The sequence below is a fragment of the Arachis hypogaea genome, chromosome 16, assembly GCF_003086295.3.
Source record: "Arachis hypogaea cultivar Tifrunner chromosome 16, arahy.Tifrunner.gnm2.J5K5, whole genome shotgun sequence".
NCBI lineage: Eukaryota > Viridiplantae > Streptophyta > Magnoliopsida > Fabales > Fabaceae > Arachis > Arachis hypogaea.
This window is the reverse complement of record NC_092051.1, coordinates 50,298,871-50,317,641: the sequence shown is the minus strand read 5'-3', so window position 1 is coordinate 50,317,641 and position 18,771 is coordinate 50,298,871. Positions and strand designations below refer to the sequence as shown.

Below are 18,771 nucleotides of genomic sequence, written 5' to 3'. Positions count from 1 at the left end.
ACTAAGAAAATGCATGAAACTATCCTAAAATAGTAAAGAAAAAGGTCAGTGAAAATAGCCAAAATGCCCTGGCATCATACTCCAACAAAGACAATTCGGCAATGTAGTTTGTCAAGCACTCTAGTTGCAACGAAGGGGTCTAAAAAAATAAAGATATGGAATCATTTTTCTGTTAGTGGTAACTTTATTTTAATTTTAACCTTTTTTATTTTATTATTCTTATTTTCGAAAAAAATCAAAAAAAAATATTTTCTTCTTTTTCGTTTTTCCCAATTAATTCTCGAAAAATACAAAAAAATTTACAAAATCATAAAATCAAAAATATTTTTTGTGTTTCTTGTTTGAGTCTTGAGTCAAGTTTTAAGTTTGGTTTCAATTGCATCTTTTTAATTTTCTAAAAATTATTTTCGAAAATTTCATGCATTGCATTTTTCATGATCTTCAAGTTGTTCTTGGCCAGTCTTCTTGTTTGATCTTCATATTTTCTTGTTTTGTGTCTTTTCTTGTTTTTCATATGCATTCTTGAATTCTTAGTGTGTAAAAATTAAAAATTTTTAAGTTTGGTGTCTTGCATGTTTTCTTTTCTTGAAAATTTTTCAAAAATAAGTTCTTGGTGTTCATCTTGACATTCAAAGTGTTCTTGGTGTTCATCTTGACATTCATAGTGTTCTTGCATGCATCACATGTTTTGATCCAAAATTTTCATGCATTGAGTCAATTTTGTGTTTTTCTCTTTCATCATTAAAAATTCAAAAATAAAAAAAAATATCTTTTCCTTTTTCACTCATAAATTTTCGAAAATTTGAGTTGACTTTTTCAAAACTTTTTAAAATTTAGTTGTTTCCTATGAGTCAAATCAAATTTTCAATTTAAAAATCCTATCTTTTTCAAAATCTTTTTCAAAAATCAAATCTTTTTTATTTTTTCTTATTTATTTTTGAAAATTATAAAAATATTTTTCAAAAATCTTTTTCTTCATTCTATCTCATAATTTTCAAAACTATTACTAACAATTAATGTGATTGATTCAAAAATGTAAAGTTTGTTACTTGCCTAATAAGAAAGGTTCAATCTTTAAATTTTAAAATCAAATCTTTTTGTTTCTTGTTAGTCAAGTAATCAACTTTAATTTTCAAAATCAAATCTTTTTAAATTTCTTTTTCAAACCTTTTTCAAAATAATTTTCAATCATATCTTTTTCGAAATCAAATTTAAAATCTTTTCTAACTTCTTTTCTAACTTCCTATCTTTTCAAAATTTGACTTTCAAATCTTTTTCAATCAATCTTATCTTTTTGTTTCAATCACATCTTTTTCAATTTTCAATCTTATCTTTCCAAAATTTGATTTTCAAAATCTCTTAACCAATTAACTTTTTGTTTGATTCTTATCTTTTTCAAAACTGCCCAACTAACTCTCTACCTTAATTTTCGAAAATTCCTTCCCTCTTTTTCAAAATTTTATTTTAATTAACTAATTGTTTTAATTTTAATTTAATTTTAATTATTAATTTTCGAATTTTAAATTTAATTTAAAAATATTTTTATTTTATTTTGTTTAATTTTCAAATTTCCCTCTCTCTCATCTCCTTCTATTTATTTATTCATCTACTAACACTTCTTTTCATCTCACATCTCTGCCCCTATCCTCACCCTTCTGTTTGGATTATCCATTCTTCTTCACTCTTATTCCCTTTCTTCTTCTACTAACAATAAAGAACCTCTTTACTGTAACATAGAGGATTCCTCTTCTTTTCTTGTTCTCTTCTCTTTCATATGAGCAGGGACAAGGAAAAGGGCATTCTTGTTGAAGCTGATCCAGAACCTGAAAGGACTCTGAAGAGAAAACTAAGAGAAGCTAAATTACAACAATCCAGAGACAACCTTACTGAAATTTTCGAACAAGAAAAGGAGACGGCAGACGCACCTAACAACAATAATGCAAGGAGGATGCTTGGTGACTTCACTGCACCTAATTCCAATTTACATGAAAGAAGCATCTCAATTCCTGCCATTGGAGCAAACAACTTTGAGCTTAAACCTCAATTAGTTTCTCTGATGCAACAAAACTGCAAGTTTCATGGACTTCCATCTGAAGATCCCTTTCAGTTCTTAACTGAATTCTTGCAGATCTGTGATACTGTTAAGACCAATGGGGTTGATCCCGAGGTCTACAGGATTATGCTTTTCCCGTTTGCTGTAAGAAACAGAGCTAGAGTGTGGTTGGACTCTCAACCCAAAGATAGCCTGAACTCTTGGGATAAGCTGGTCATGGCTTTCTTAGCCAAGTTCTTTCCTCCTCAAAAGCTTAGTAAGCTTAGAGTGGATGTCCAAACCTTCAGACAGAAAGAAGGTGAATCCCTCTATGAAGCTTGGGAGAGATACAAGCAATTGACCAAAAAGTGTCTTTTTGACATGCTTTCAGAATGGACCATCCTGGATATATTCTATGATGGTCTGTTTGAACTATCAACGATGTCATTGGACCATTCTGAAGATGGATCCATTCACCTAAAGAAAATGCCTACAGAAGCTCAAGAACTCATTGACATGGTTGCAAATAACCAGTTCATGTATACTTCTGAAAGGAATTCTGTGAGTAATGGGACGCCTATGAAGAAGGTAGTTCTTGAAATTGATACTCTGAATGCCATATTGGCTCAGAATAAAATATTGACTTAGCAAGTCAATATGATCTCTCAGAGTCTGAATGGATTGAAGGAATCATCCAACAGTACTAAAGAGGCATCTTCTGAAGAAGAAGCTTATGATCCTGAGAACCCTGCAATAGCAGAGGTGAATTACATGGGTGAACCTTATGGAAACACCTATAACCCCTCATGGAGAAATCATCCAAATTTCTCATGGAAGGATCAATAAAAGCCTCAACAAGGCTTTAATAATGGTGGAAGAAACAGGTTTAACAATAGTAAACCCTTTCCATCATCCACTCAGCAACAGACAGAGAATTCTGAGCAGAATCCATCTAGCTTAGCAAATTTAGTCTCTGATCTATCTAAGGCCACTGTGAGTTTCATGAATGAAACAAGGTCTTCCATTAGAATTTTGGAAGCACAAGTGGGCCAGCTGAGTAAAAGGGTCACTGAAACTCCTCCTAGTACTCTCCCAAACAATACAGAAGAAAACCCAAAAGGAGAGTGCAAGGCCATTGAATTGACCATCATGGCCGAACCTACAAGGGAGGAAGAGGACGTGAATCCCAGTGAGGAAGACCTCCTGGGACGTCCAGTGATCAACAAGGAGTTCCCCTCTGAGGAACCAAAGGAATCTGAGGCTCATCTTGAGACCATAGAGATTCCAATGAACCTCCTTATGCCATTCATGAGCTCTGATGAGTATTCTTCTTCTGAAGAGAATGAAGATGTCACTGAAGAGCAAGTTGCTAAGTACCTTGGTGCAATCATGAAGCTAAATGTCAAATTATTTGGTAATGAGACTTGGGAAGATGAACCTCCCTTGCTCACCAATGAATTGAGTGATCTGGATCAACTGAGATTGCCTCAGAAGAAACAGGATCCTGGAAAGTTCTTAATACCTTGTACCATAGGCACCATGACCTTTGAGAAGGCTCTATGTGACCTTGGGTCAGGGATAAACCTCGTGCCCCTCTCCGTAATGGAGAAACTGGGAATCTTTGAGGTGCAAGCTGCCAGAATCTCATTAGAGATGGAAGACAACTCCAGAAAACAAGCTTATAGACAAGTAGAGGACGTGCTAGTAAAGGTTGAAGGCCTTTACATCCCTGCTGATTTCATAATCCTAGACACTGGGAAGGATGAGGATGAATCCATCATCCTTGGAAGACCCTTCCTAGCCACAGCAAGAGCTGTGATTGATGTAGATAGAGGAGAATTGATCCTTCAACTGAATGAGGACAATCTTGTGTTTAAAACTCAAGAATCTCCTTCTGTAACAATGAAGAGGAAGCATAGAAAGCTTCTCTCAGTACAGAGTTAACTAAAGCCCCCACAGTCAAACTCTAAGTTTGGTGTTGGGAGGCCTCAGCCAAACTCTAAGTTTGGTGTTGAACTCCCATATCCAAACTCTAAGTTTGGTGTTGGGAGTCTATACAATTGACCTTATCACCTGTGTGGCTCCATGAGAGCCCACTGTCAAGCTATTGACATTAAAAAAGCGCTTGCTGGGAGGCAACCCAATTTTTATTTATCTAATTTTATTTTTATTTTTATTGTTCTTTCATGTTTTATTAAGTTCATGATCATGTGGAGTCATAAAATAAATACAAAAATTAAAAACAGAATCAAAAACAGCAGAAGAAAAATCACACCCTGGAGGAAGGACTTACTGCCGTTTAAATGTCAGTAAGGAGCATCTGGCTGGCGTTCAACGCCAGAACAGAGCATGGATCTGGCGTTGAATGCCAGAAACAAGCAACATCCTGGCGTTCAAACTCCAGGAATGCACCCTGAGAAGAGCTGGCGTTGAACGCCAGAAACAAGCATAGAACTGGCGTTCAACGCCAGAAACATGCTGCATCTGGGCGTTCAACGCCCAGAACAAGCATCAATTCAGCGTTTAAACGCCAGAATTGCATGCAAAGGCGTTTTACATGCCTAATTAGTGCAGGGATGTAAATCCTTGACACCTCAGGATCTGTGGACCTCACAGGATCCCCACCTACCTCCACTCATATTCTTCCCTCTTCTCAACATTCATCCTCTCTTCCCAATAAACACCCTTCCCCAAAACCCTTCACCAATCACCTCAAACTCTCTTCTCTATTACCCCTTCACCACTCACATCCATCCACTCTTCCCCATAAACCCCACCTACCTTCAAAAATTCAAAATCACTTTCCCACCCAAACCCCTCCCTCTCCTCCATATTTTCTCTTCTTCTTCTTCTTTTCTTTCTTCTCTTACACGAGGGCGAGCAATATTCTAAGTTTGGTGTGGTAAAAGTATAAGCTTTTTGTTTTTCCATTACCATTGATGGCACCTAAGACCGGAGAAACCTCTAGAAAAGGGAAAGGGAAGACAAAAGCTTCCACCTCCGAGTCATGGGAGATGGAAAGATTCATCTCCAAAACCCACAACTAAGGGTGGAACATCAAGGGCACTCCATCATCCTTCATGAAATTAGAGAAGATCAAAGAGCAATGAGGGAGGAGCAACAAAGACAAGGAAGAGACATAGAAGAGCTCAAGGACATCATTGGTTCCTCAAGAAGGAAACGCCACCATCACTAAGGTGGACTCATTCCTTGTTCTTAAATTTTCTATTTTCTATTTTTTATTTTCTTATGTTAAATGTTTATCTATGTTTGTGTCTTTATTACATGATCATTAGTGTCTAAGTGTCTATTCCTTAAAGTAGTGAATATGAATCCATCACCTCTCTTAAATGAAAAATCTTTTAAAAACAAAAGAATAAGAAGTACATGGTTTCGAATTCATCCTTGAAACTATTTTAATTATTTTGATGTGGTGACAATACTTTTTGTTTTCTGAATGAATGCTTGAACAGTGCATATGTCTTTTGAAGTTGTTGTTTATGAATGTTAAATATGTTGGCCCTTGAAGAATAAGGAAAAAGGAGACATGTTATTTGATAATTTGAAAAATCATAAAAATGATTCTTGAAGCAAGAAAAAGCAGTGAATACAAAAGCTTGCAGAAAAAAATGTGAAAAAAATGGGAAAAAGAAAAAGCAAGCAGAAAAAGCCAAAAGCTCTTAAAACCAAAAGGCAAGAGCAGAAAGCCAATAACCCTTAAAACCAAAAGGCAAGGGTAAATAAAAAGGATCCAAGGCTTTGAGCATCAGTGGATAGGAGGGCCTAAAGGAATAAAATCCTGGCCTAAGCGGCTAAACCAAGCTGTTCCTAACCATGTGCTTGTGGCGTGAAGGTGTCAAGTGAAAACTTGAGACTGAGTGATGAGCGGATAATTTATACGCTTTTTGGCATTGTTTTTACTTAGTTTTTAGTATGATTTAGTTGGTTTTTAGTATATTTTTATTAGTTTTTAATTAAAAATCACATTTCTAGACTTTACTATGAATTTCTGTGTTTTTCTGTGATTTCAGGTATTTTCTGGCTGAAATTGAGGGAGCTGAGCGAAAATCTGATTCAGGCTGAAAAAGGACTGCTGATGCTGTTGGATTCTGACCTCCCTGCACTCAAAGTGGATTTTCCGGAGCTACAGAACTCCAAATGGCGCGCTTTCAATTGCGTTCGAAAGTAGACATCCAGGGCTTTCCAGCAATATATAATAGTTTATACTTTGCTCAAGGATGGACAACGTAAACTGGCGTTCAACGCTAGTTCCATGTTGCAGTCTGGCGTCCAGCGCCAGAAACAAGTTACAAGTTGGAGTTCAACGCCAGAAACAGGTTACAACCTGGCGTTGAACACCCAAAACAGCCCAAGCACGTGAGAAGCTCTAGTCTCAGCCCCAGCACACACCAAGTGGGCCCCAGAAGTGGATTTCTGCACTATCTATCATAGTTTACTCATTTTCTGTAAACCTAGGTTACTAGTTTAGTATTTAAACAACTTTTAGAGATTTATTTTGTATCTCATGACATTTTTAGATCTGAACTTTGTACTCTTTGACGGCATGAGTCTCTAAACTCCATTGTTGGGGGTGAGGAGCTCTGCAGCGTCTTGATGAATTAATGCAATTATCTCTGTTTTCCATTCAAACATGCTTGTTCCTATCTAAGATGTTCATTTGCGCTTCACTATGAAGAAGGGTGATGATCCATGACATTCATCACCTTCCTCAATCCATGAATGTGTGCCTGACAACCACCTCCGTTCTACATCAGATTGAATGAGTATCTCTTAGATTTCTTAATCAGAATCTTCGTGGTATAAGCTAGCATTGATGGCGGCATTCATGAGAATCCGGAAAGTCTAAACCTTGTCTATGGTATTCCGAGTAGGATTCAAGGATTGAATGGCTGTGACGAGCTTCAAACTCGCGATTGTTGGGCGTAGTGACAGACGCAAAAGAATCAAGGGATTCTATTCTGACATGATCGAGAACCAACAGATGATTAGCCGTGCTGTGACAGAGCATTTGGACCATTTTCACTGAGATGACGGGAAGTAGCCATTGACAACGGTGACACCTTACATACAGCTCGCCATGGAAGGAGCCTTGCGTGTGTGAAGAAGAAGACAGGGAGAAAGCAGAGATTCAGAAGACAAAGCATCTCCAAAACTCCAACATATTCTCCATTACTGCATACCAAGTATTTATTTTATGTTCCCTTGTTCATTTGCAAGTCAACTGATAATTATAATTGGCCTCCTAACTGAGATTTACAAGATAACCAGAGATTGCTTCAAACCAACAATCTCCGTGGGATTCGACCCTTACTCACGTAAGGTATTACTTGGACGACCCAGTGCACTTGCTGGTTAGTGGTACGGATTGTGAAAAGTGTGATTCACAATTCGTGCACCACTGAGCGTTTAAAGTCAAGGTCCAAAGCAAAAAAAAAGTGTGCTTAAGAACCCTGGACACCTCTAATTGGGGACTTTAGCAAAGCTGAGTCACAATCTGAAAAGGTTCACCCAGTTATGTGTCTGTGGCATTTATGTATCCGGTGGTAATACTGGAAAACAAAGTGCTTAGGGCCACGGCCAAGACTCATAAAGTAGCTGTATTCAAGAATCAACATACTGAACTAGGAGAATCAATAACACTATCTGAACTCTGAGTTCCTATAGATGCCAATTATTCTGAACTTCAATGGATAAAGTGAGATGCCAAAACTATTCAAGAGGCAAAAAGCTACAAGTCCCGCTCATCTGATTGGAGCTATTTTTTATTGATATTTTGGAATTTATAGTATATTCTCTTCTTTTTATCCTATTTGATTTTTAGTTGCTTGGGGACAAACAACAATTTAAGTTTGGTGTTGTGATGAGCAGATAATTTATACGCTTTTTGGCATTGTTTTTACATAGTTTTCAGTATGATTTAGTTAGTTTTTAGTATATTTTTATTAGTTTTTAATTAAAATTCACATTTCTGGAATTTACTATGAGTTTGTGTGTTTTTCTATGATTTCAGGTATTTTCTGGCTGAAATTGAGGGACCTGAGCAAAAATCAGATTCAGAGGTTGAAGAAGGACTACAGATGCTGTTGGATTCTGACCTCCCTGCACTCAAAGTGGATTTTCTGGAGCTACAGAACTCTAAATGACGCACTTCTAATTGCGTTGGAAAGTAGACATCTAGGGCTTTCTCGCAATATATAATAGTTTATACTTTGCCCGAGATTAGATGACGTAAACTGGTGTTGAACACCAGTTCCATGTTGCAGTCTGGCGTTCAGCGCCAGAAACAAGTTGCAAAGTGGAGTTCAACGCTAGAAATACGTTACAAACTGGCGTTCAACTCCAAGAAAGACCTCTCCACGTGTAAACTTCAAGCTCAGCCCAAGCACACACCAAGTGGGTCCCAGAGGGGGATTTCTGCATCATTTACTCATTTCTGTAAACCCTAGTAACTAGTTTAGTATAAGTAGGACTTTTACTATTGTATTTACATCTTTAGTTTCATCTTTAAATCACGTTTGGGGACTGGCCATTCGGCCATGCCTGAACCTTATCACTTATGTATTTCCAACGGTAGAGTTTCTACACTCCATAGATTAAGGTGTGGAGCTCTGCTGTTCCTCATGAATTAATACAAAGTACTACTGTTTTTCTATTTAATTCAAGCTTATTCTGATTCTAAGATATTCATTCGCACCTCAATATGAATGTGATGATCGTGACAGTCATCATCATTCCCAACTATGAATGCGTTCCTGACAACCACTTCCGTTCTACTTTAGATTGAATAAGTATCTCTGAGATTCCTTAATCAGAGTCTTCGTGGTATAAGTTAGAATCCATGGACGGCCATTCTTGAGATCCGGGAAGGGATGGCTGTGACGAACTTCAAACTCGCGAGTACTGGGCGTAGTGACAGACGCAAAAGGAGGGTGAATCCTATTCCAGTATGATCGAGAACCTCCAGATGATTAGCCATGCAGTGACAGCGCATTGGACCATTTTCACAGAGAGGAAGGGAAGTAGCCATTGACAACAGTGATGCCCTACACAAACCTTGCCATAGAAAGGAATAGGAATGATTGGATGAAGACAGCAGGAAAGTAGAGGTTCAGAGGAACGAAAGCATCTCTATACGCCTATCTGAAACTCTCACCAATGAATTACATAAGTATCTCTATCCCATTTTAATTATCTTTTAGTACACTATAATCTCTTAATACATTTGAATCCGCCTGACTGAGATTTACAAGGTGACCATAGCTTGCTTCAAGTCGACAATCTTCGTGGGATCGACCTTTACTCACGTAAGGTTTATTACTTGGACGACCCAGTGCACTTGCTGGTTAGTTGTACGAAGTTGTGAAACAAAATTAAGAATATGAACGTGCGTATGAAGTTTTTAGCGCCGTTACCAAGGAAGTAAAGATCACGATTTCACACACCAAGTTTTTGGCGCCGTTGCCGAGGATTGTTCGAGTTTGGACAATTGACGGTTTATCTTGTTGCTCAGATTAGGTAACTTTATTTTAATTTTAACCTTTTTGATTTTATTATTTTTATTTTCGAAAAAAATCAAAAAAAATATTTTCTTCTTTTTCGTTTTTCCCAATTAATTCTCGAAAAATACAAAAAAATTTACAAAATCATAAAATCAAAAATATTTTTTGTGTTTCTTGTTTGAGTCTTGAGTCAAGTTTTAAGTTTGGTGTCAATTGCATCTTTTTAATTTTCTAAAAATTATTTTCGAAAATTTCATGCATTGCATTCTTCATGATCTTCAAGTTGTTCTTGGCCAGTCTTCTTGTTTGATCTTCATATTTTCTTGTTTTGTGTCTTTTCTTTTTTTTCATATGCATTCTTGAATTCTTAGTGTCTAAAAATTAAAAATTTTTAAGTTTGGTGTCTTGCATGTTTTCTTTTCTTGAAATTTTTTCAAAAATAAGTTCTTGGTGTTCATCTTGACATTCAAAGTGTTCTTGGTGTTCATCTTGACATTCATAGTGTTCTTGCATGCATCACGTGTTTTGATCCAAAATTTTCATGCATTGAGTCAATTTTGTGTTTTTCTCTTTCATCATTAAAAATTCAAAAATAAAAAAAAATATCTTTCCCTTTTTCACTCATAAATTTTCGAAAATTTGAGTTGACTTTTTCAAAACTTTTTAAAATTTAGTTGTTTCCTATGAGTCAAATCAAATTTTCAATTTAAAAATCCTATCTTTTTCAAAAATAAAATCTTTTTCATTTTTTCTTATTTATTTTCGAAAATTATAAAAATATTTTTCAAAAATCTTTTTCTTAATTCTATCTCATAATTTTCGAAAATATTACTAACAATTAATGTGATTGATTCAAAAATGTAAAGTTTGTTACTTGCCTAATAAGAAAGGTTCAATCTTTAAATTTTAAAATCAAATCTTTTTGTTTCTTGTTAGTCAAGTAATCAACTTTAATTTTCAAAATCAAATCTTTTTAAATTTCTTTTTCAAACCTTTTTCAAAATAATTTTCAATCATATCTTTTTCGAAATCAAATTTAAAATCTTTTCTAACTTCCTATCTTTTCAAAATTTGACTTTCAAATCTTTTTCAATCAATCTTATCTTTTTGTTTCAATCACATCTTTTTCAATTTTCAATCTTATCTTTCCAAAATTTGATTTTCAAAATCTCTTAACCACTTAACTTTTTGTTTGATTCTTATCTTTTTCAAATCTGCCCAACTAAATCTCTTGCGCACCAGGCACAAAACTGGCACAATTCTGGCACAACTCTCAGGAAAATAGCTGGCATTTGGTGCAGTGCATCGACGCACCCGCGCACGCCACGCACGCGTGGATGGTGCTTTCTTGAAGAACGGCGCGTACGCGCCAAGTGCGCCTACGCGCGGAGGTCATTCTGCTAAAAATTTTCTAAGTAGAAAGTAGCAGAATTTACAGATTCAACCCCCAATCTTCCGACGAACATAACTTTCTCATTTTAAATCATTTTCTGCCCGTTCTTTCAACGGCATGGACATCCCGGATCCAATTTCATTTCTAAACAAGCTTGGTACAAATGGGGATCCGTAGTTCAAGTTATTTCCCATCAAAACATGCCCAAAAACCATGTTTTCATACAAAACCACAAGGTGCCATTGTCAAAACAAACCATATTCAACTCTTTTCAAAATCAACCAAAACATGCCAAATTTCAACCCTTTTTGAAATCAATCAAAATGTACCAAAATCAACATCAAGCCATCCTCAACTCACACATTGACACTTTACCAAAATTCCCAAAACCACCATCCAACCATTTTAACACTTCTCAGTCAAATGGCTAAAGGACAAACACAATATCATGTCATACATCCTTCCTCATCCCAATTTCCAATAATACCATTTCCAATCAAACATCATTATACATACTCATCATCATACTCACCATTAACATGGTACCACCCACCAATTCAACCTCAATCATTCATCAAGCATATATCACAACATGCATTTTCTCATATATCACACAATCAAGGCATCAATATTCATAGTCACATATATGATCACATCATATATCTCAACCATTCAACAACATCATCAATTCAATGTCTATCTTAGGGCCTTTAGCGTAAGTATTTCCTACCACATTACATATTAGATACGAGAAACCGAGACCATACCTTAGCCGATTTCCCAAGCTCAACCGGAGCACTTCCAAATCACTTTTCCTCAAGCTCTCAAGGTCTCAACACCTCCAAGAATAGATTTTATCACACAAAACTCCCTTTTCAAGATTTCCAAAGTCACCAATCAAGCTCTAATTTTCACATATACACAACCTAAGCCACAACGTCATACCCATACACAACATCTCAATACCCAATCATCATAGAACAACATATTACACTAGAGTTGAGAATCTTACCACACCCAAGGTCCAAGGAGACAAGATTAACCTTCTCCTTCAAGAGAGTTGGGTCCTATAACATCAAAGAGCCCAAAATCTCAACATTTTACCCATGAAACTCGAAAACAAGGGCTGGAATTTCGAAGAGCAAAACATAGCTTACCTCAAGATTGGTTGTATGGGTTTTGTAGAGCTCTCCGCGGTGAACGCGTGGCCGTAAACAGTGCGGCAATCGGAGCTCTAGATCAAAAGTTATGATGGTTTGAAGATCAAGTGAGAGATAGAAGTTTGAGAGAGTGTTCTTCCCCTCAGTCACTCCATTTCAGCGTGTGTGTGTGTGTAACAAATGAGGAGAGAGAGTGCTAAAAACTAGAGTTTTGGCTTAGTTTAGTTGGGCCAAGGGCCCACTTTGGGTCTGGTTGGCCCGGTTTGGCCCATTTGGTCCAATCTTGTTCCAATTTCTATAAAATTGGTACCGAAATTCTCGTCTCAATCTCCTCTATCATCTTTAGCAATAAAAATCACATTTTTGGCTTTCTAGAATAAATTCTCATTTATGGGTTAATTAGCCATTAATTAACCGGGTTTTACACCTATACTCAAATTGAAGGCCAGTTAAACAACAGGCCACCCTTCTTCAATGGGAAGAACTATGCCTACTGGAAAGAGAGGATGAGGATCTTCATCCAATCCATTGACTATAACATATGGAAGATTATTATGAGTGACCCCAAGATTCCAACAAAAACAAGTGCTAATGGAGTGGTGACTCCAAAAGAAGAAGCTGAGTGGAATGAAGACAATAAGAAAAAAATGGAGCTGAATGCTAAAGCAATCAACCTTCTTCACTGTGTTATCAGCTTTGAAGAGTACCGAAAGGTTTCTAGATGCAAGATAGCCAAAGAAATTTGGGAGAAACTCCAGGTTACACACGAAGGCACTAAACAGGTCAAAGAAACGAGGATTGATATGCTGCGAAAAGAGTACGAGATGTTTAATATGAAGGATGGAGAAAGCATTGATGAAGTTTTTAAGAGATTCTCAATCATAATCAACAACCTTGATGCTTTGGGTACAAACTACTCAAAACAAAATCTAGTGAGAAAACTCCTTAGAAGCCTCACAAAAGAATAGGAAACCACTATCACTGTCCTAGCTGAGAGCAATAACCTAAGCCCTATAACCTATGATAAGCTGAGAGGAAAACTCCTTGCCTATGAAACCACACACACAAACCCGGACTCAAAGAAAAAGGGAATAGCCCTCAAGTTAAAAATAGGATCAAAAGAGAGTGAGTCTAGTGATCGTATTTCAGATGATGAGCTTATGTTTTTTGTTAGGAGATTTAGAAGGATGATGAAAAACAAGGGCAAGTACAAGGGTTCAAGCTCAAAGGAACACAAGATGAACTTGAGCAAAGTGACGTGTCACCATTGCAAGGAGGCTGGACACTTCAAGCTAAACTGTCCAAAGCTCAAGAAGGAGGACAAAGGAAAGAAAGAAAAGAAGAGAGTGCTCATGGCAGCTTGGGAGGATCTTGAGAACGACTCCAATGAGGAAGAATATTCTGAAGGTGAAGATAAAACCTGCTTCATGGCTGGAAATAATCATCTTGATGAGGTAAATTACTATGACTTGTCTATAGATGATTTACATGCTATTATTGATGATCTTACTCTAAACACCTCAAAACTGCTAGATAAGTACAATAAATGCATATCTGAAAAAGATGTGTTAAAAGCTGAAAATAATTTTTTAAAAGAAAAAATGAAGGAAACTAAATATGCTTTGGACATTATTGAAGAAAACATATTTCTAAAATATAAACTTGAAAAATTAAAAAGAAAGCACATTGTGGATCTTTCTTAAGAGTTAATTGCTGAAAATGAAAGATTAAATGATATGATTAAAATGCTGAATGGTGACTTAGCAAAATTTGCTCAAAGTTCTAGTAACTTGGAAAAATTACTTGCAAGCCAAAGACCATTGTTTGAAAAATCTGGTTTAGGTTATATAACCAAGGAAAGTGCAGCTTTTAATGATTCCTCTATGAAATTTCTGGCTTCTTCATGAAATACTAAATCCACATCCAACAAATCTGGTATTGGATATGTTCTCACATTTGAGGAGAAATTTGATGAAGTTTACTCCTACATTTTTACAATAACTATAAAAAAAAGTGGTTATAACCTTTTAACAATTTGTGGTAGTATAAAAGATGTTTATTTATACTAGATTAAGGCACAGTCAAAGAAAGATTGAGAGTAGATGGATTATATATTTTTTGCATTCATATGGTTTACATAGAAAATTAAGAATGAATTGATTTTTAAGGGAAAAAAGTATACTTCAGAAGGAATGAAGATAAGGAAAAAAATAGTCTTAATTTATATGATTTAGTACTCACTACGTATTCTGACTTGTGATTCGCCCTCAACTTTTAAAAAATGATATTATGAAATAATAAATTAAAATTTTTATTTATAATATTATTTAATTGATATATATCATTAATCATTTCTTTTGTAACTTTTTTACATGGGCTACTTCACTGGTACAGTAGATAGTTAAGAAAGAGAGCTTAAGGTGCTAACATCTAATCTCTTCTATGTAAGGTAAAGGCATTAGCTCCCCTCGCTTCGCTCGAGGACTTTACAAGCTTAGATGAGAGTGGAGTTGAAGTAAGTTCAGCTGGATCGAGAAAATCTGGATAGGCATGATCGAAATAGGGGACAACTCCAAGATAGTTGGAAAGAACTGGCTCTCTGGCTTTGTTGTAAGGAGCATGAGATTGCCGACTATTGAGCTCCCCTAAACACAAAAGAGCCGGAGTAGTCCTCAACATCTCGTATCACATAAACAACACTCCATAACGGTTTGGTTTTCATATATCATATATTTAAAGATAAATTAAATGTGTTCCATACAATATTAATTGGTAACATCTTTTATTCATAACATCTTTTATTTTGTTAGGTCACATTCAATTTTACATGATTTTTTATTCTATTATTTGACCACAAATTAGTCATTTTTTATTTTGTTTTAAATCTTAGTTTAGAATCTTAATTTTTGTAATTTTTGTTTACTTTATTTTTAATTAAACTTGATTTATTTATTTATTCTAAAGTATTATTATTATATTTTTAAAAATTCTTATATGTAGTTGATTTTTGTAGTAGATAGGATTATAGTATTAATGTTTGAAAATAAAAATGTAGCGAGGAGAAGGAGAGAAGGAATTGTAGTAAAAAATTAATATCAAGGATTAAGTTGTAATTTCAATCAAAGTTTTATTTTTTTTTAATATGTCTTTTTTTTGCATAAATAACAGTTAAAAATTGTGAAAATGTAATTTAAACTTTTTAAATGAGTAACTAAGTCTAATATTTCAACTGAGAGTTTTCTTCTCCTCGCATTTTTTATTTGTAACCTACTTTTATATTTTTGTTAAATACAACCAAATCACAACATTTATAAGGTGAAACCGTGCAGGTATATTTATATTTATTTTTAAAAAAAATAATTGTTGATTGGTTTGATGTAGGTTATAAATCAAGATATTGTAACATTTGATTGCTTTACTAGAATTATTTTGATATTTTTCTGTTAATACTTAATTTGTTATTTTTTTATATTTAAAATAACAAATAATATTACTTCTTTATTCATGTGTAAAATTATTTTTATTTTAGGTTCTTTACATATTCAAATGACAATTTTATTATTATGTCTATACCTCAGCATATTTTTTAGGGTAATAATCTATTTCTTCTCGGTGACATAACATAATTATGAATAAATAACTTCAATTTTAAAAAGTGATTTTTGATTATTTATTTGCATTTCATCTGTTTAATTTTTATTTAATTGTTTTTAATATTATTTGTTTATTTATTCGAGGATTCTCTTCAAAAACTATCAATTTAGTATTCAAATTATGTTTTAATTTTGTCTTTACATTTTTTCAGTAATATCATATTCAAGAGGAATAACCCAATAAATATCTAACTTTTTCTTCCTCGTTCTTTTTACTATTTCAACTCTTAGAATTTACAATTATTTTTTATTCTTCCGTAATTACTTGTTAACTATCCTAATGTTTATAGTTATCTTCACATAATATTTTATGTACATGTTGATTCACATAAGATTTTTGAATTTTTTTTAGTTATTTTTAAAGTGTTATTCACTTTTAAGTGTAACTAAAATTAATAATTTAATATAAATTGATAAATTATTTTACTTTATTAATTAAATTTATGATGTGATCGTTATTATTTCTCCATTTAACTAATTATAATAATACAAAAAGTGTTTATTTTTTTGAAATTTTAAAAATTATGAATCCAATGATCTTTGAATTACATGAATTAGGATTTAAAGATAATTTTTTAAATGCATATTGATTGGAACTGAAAAAATATTGTAAAAGTATTGCATAACTAATAGAAAATATGTTGATCATATATGTAAGACCCAGTTAATTAACGGCTAATTAACCCATAAATGAGAATTTATTCTAGAAAGCCAAAAATGTTATTTTTATGGCTAAATGTGATAGAGGAGAGTGAGACGAGAATTTCGGTACCAATTTTATAGAAATCGGACCAAGATTGGACCGAACGGACCAAACCAGGCCAACCGGACCCAAAATGGGCCCTTGGCCCAACTAAACTAAACCAAAACCCTAGTTTTCAGCACTCTCTCTCCTCACAACACACAAATACACGCTGAAATGGTGGAGAGGAAGGGAAGAACACTCTCTCAAGTTCTCTCCCTTGGTTGATCTTCAAACCACCATAACTTTTGATCTAGAGCTCCAATCGCCGCACCGTTTGCGGCCACGCGTTCACTGCGGAGAGCCCTACAAAACCCATACAATCAATCTTAAGGTAAGCCACGTTTTTCTCTTCGAAATTCCAGCCCTTGTTTTCGAGTTTCATGGATGAAATGTTGAGATTTTGGGCTCTTTGATGTTATAGGACCCAACTCTCTTGAAGGAGAAGGTTAATCTTGTCCCCTTGGACATTGGGTGTGGTAAGATTCTCAACCCTAGTGTAATTTGTTGTTCTATGATGTTGGGTATTGAGATGTTGTGTATGGGTATGATGATTGTGGCTTAGGTTGTGTATATGGGAATATTGGAGCTTGATTGGTGATTTTGGAAAGCTTGGGAGAGGGTTTTGTATGATAAAATCTGTTCTTGGAGGTGTTGAGACCTTGAGAGCTTGTAGACAAGTGGTTTGGAAGTGCTCCGGTTAAGCTTGGGAAATCGGCTAAGGTATGGTCTCGGTTTCCCGTATCTAATATATAATGTGGTAGGAAATGCTTAGGCTAGAGGCCCTAAGATAGGCATTGAATGGTGATGTTGTTAAATGGTTGAGATATATGATGTGATCATATATGTGATTATGAATATTGATGCCTTGATTGTGTGATATATGAGAAAATGCATGTTGTGATATATGCTTGATGAATGATTAAGGTTGAATTGGTGGGTGGTACCATGTTTATGGTGAGTATGATGTTGATTATGTATAATGATAGTTGATTGAAAATGGTATTATTGGAAATTGGGATAAGCGAGGATGTATGACATGATATTGTGTTTGTCCTTTAGCATTTGATTGAGAAGTGTTAAAAGGGTTGGATGGTGATTTTGGGAAATTGGTAAAATGTCAATGTGTGAGTTGAGGATGGCTTGATGTTGATTTTGGTACATTTTGATTGATTTCAAAGAAAGGGATAAAATTGGCATGTTTTGAAAATGGCACTTTATGGTTTTGTATGAAAACATGGTTTTTGGGCATACTTTGACGGGACATAACTTAGACTACGGATCTCTGATTTGTGCCAAATCTATATAGAAATGAAATTGGATCCGGGATGTCCATGCCGTTCGAAGAACGGGTGAAAAACGATTTAAAATGAGAAAGTTATGTCCGTCGGAAGATTGGGGGTTGAATCTGTAAATTCTGCAGCTTTTAACTTAGAAAATTTTTTAGCAGAATGACCCTCCGCGCGTAGGCGCACTTGGCGCGTACGCGCCGTTCTTTAAGAAAGCACCATCCACGCGTGCGCGTGGTGTGCGCGGGCGCGTCGATGCGCTGCACCAAATGCCCAGCTATTTTCCCGAGAGTTGTGCCAGAGTTGTGCCAGTTTTGTGCCTGGGGCGCAAGAGTACCCACGTGTACGCGTGGTTGAAGCTCGCGCGTCGTTTGGCTATTTTTTAACCCTCGCATCCACGCGTATGACGCTTGCGCGTCGATGAGATTTTGTGGCCATCCACGCGTGCGCGTGGAGTGTGCGTACGCGTGGCCCTGTTTTCATCCCAAAGTTGATTTTTGAGTTTTAAAAGCCAAATTTCATACTTCTAAGCCTCCGATCTCATCACTTATGTCTTAAATCATTATAATATGCCTAGCAATGAGGCAAGGGGCTAGTAAATGTGGTAACTTGAGAGTGAAGTAAGGGAAAAATGAATGATCAATGAGGATCAAAGATGATTATGTGAGATGCGGAGGATGGCGGTGGAAGTGCTTGTTGTGCCATGGGCCGAAGGGCCGTAATTGTTAATGAATTAGCTAGTTATGTATTTAACCGTGAGCCGGATGGCTAGATTATTGCCGTGTTACGGCGGAGCCATGATTATGGCTAAGTATAAATGCATATATGCTGTTGAATGAATTGTGAATGTTTGCACTTCCACCATCAGAGATGAGGGTTTCCCTGGGAGGAAGCAGTGGCTAGCCACCACGTGCTCCAAGTTGAGACTCGAAGCTCTTTTGACCCTATGTCGTAAGTGTGGCCGGGAACTGTGAAAGGCCCG

General features: G+C 35.6%; 1 non-coding gene across 1 annotated transcript; it reads right to left on the bottom strand.

The window, feature by feature from the left end:
- Window positions 1–2,311: 2,311 nt before the first annotated feature.
- LOC112760815 (small nucleolar RNA R71) lies at window positions 2,312–2,419 on the bottom strand. Its single transcript, XR_003181236.1, has one exon. It is a non-coding gene; the product is annotated as a small nucleolar RNA R71 (small nucleolar RNA).
- Window positions 2,420–18,771: the final 16,352 nt, after the last annotated feature.